Source organism: Sesamum indicum, linkage group LG5 (assembly GCF_000512975.1).
Source record: "Sesamum indicum cultivar Zhongzhi No. 13 linkage group LG5, S_indicum_v1.0, whole genome shotgun sequence".
In the NCBI taxonomy this organism is placed as follows: domain Eukaryota; kingdom Viridiplantae; phylum Streptophyta; class Magnoliopsida; order Lamiales; family Pedaliaceae; genus Sesamum; species Sesamum indicum.
In genome coordinates this window covers 11,935,667-11,936,509 of record NC_026149.1, presented here as the reverse complement: position 1 = coordinate 11,936,509, position 843 = coordinate 11,935,667, and the positions used below count along the sequence as shown (strand labels likewise).

The window sequence follows — 843 nt, the reverse complement described above, 5'->3', positions numbered from 1 at the left end:
AATCGACGTATACAGTAGTCACTATGAGGCACAACATCGACTACATGATAAAAGGGACCATTCCAAGGAGGAGAAATGCAAAGAGAGAAAATAAAAGAGAAGTCGACGAGCACTAAAGGACACAAACATAGGCATCACACTAAGATAACGAGAAACAAGAAGCCAGAGAGGGAGAAATAGAAAGAGTGAGGAATTACAAAGAATCATGAAGAAAATATGATGAGATCGGTTGGAAATTTATCGACAAAGTGATTAACCCAAATAAAATAATAACAACAGAGATAATGGTGGATTTGAAAACCCTTATACTATAATATCAGATCAAATGAACCCTGACTTAGAGTTGTATAAATGCGTACTTGGTCGTAATGCAGCAGCTTCTCTAACAAGTTTTTTACTCCTCGATATGTTATAGGATGAGCTTTTGGTCGCTGAGAGTAGATATTGTGTAATGTAAGCCGTAGTTTGGACGTATCATCGACTTTGAGTTGGTTCGTTACTCTCTTAGCAACTTCATCATATGAATCAAGGTTTGACCTTCACAATTAGTGAAATATTAATAGCAGAGTTAAGTGGATCAATATGACCAATCATAACATAGGAATACACTCTAGAATTAAAAATCTGTCTTTTATTGAACTCACAGTTGGAAACAAAATTCATCCTTTTCTGGCCTTTCCAATGAGCGAAAGTCGATAACCTGGATAATTACAAACCAAAAAACTCAAGATATATAAGATGAAACTTAGAAGCATCACATCATTGCTTTAACAAGAAGGTAGTTACGGGGAAAAACAATACTTTTAGACTTATAACCATTATTTTGAGGTCACTGAACGGAAA

General features: G+C 35.2%; 1 protein-coding gene across 1 annotated transcript in view; it reads left to right on the top strand.

The window, feature by feature from the left end:
- The window catches only part of LOC105162410 (zinc finger BED domain-containing protein RICESLEEPER 1-like), a 4,972-nt gene that overhangs the window by 3,306 nt on the left and 823 nt on the right, over nt 1–843 (top strand). The window lies entirely within an intron of this gene.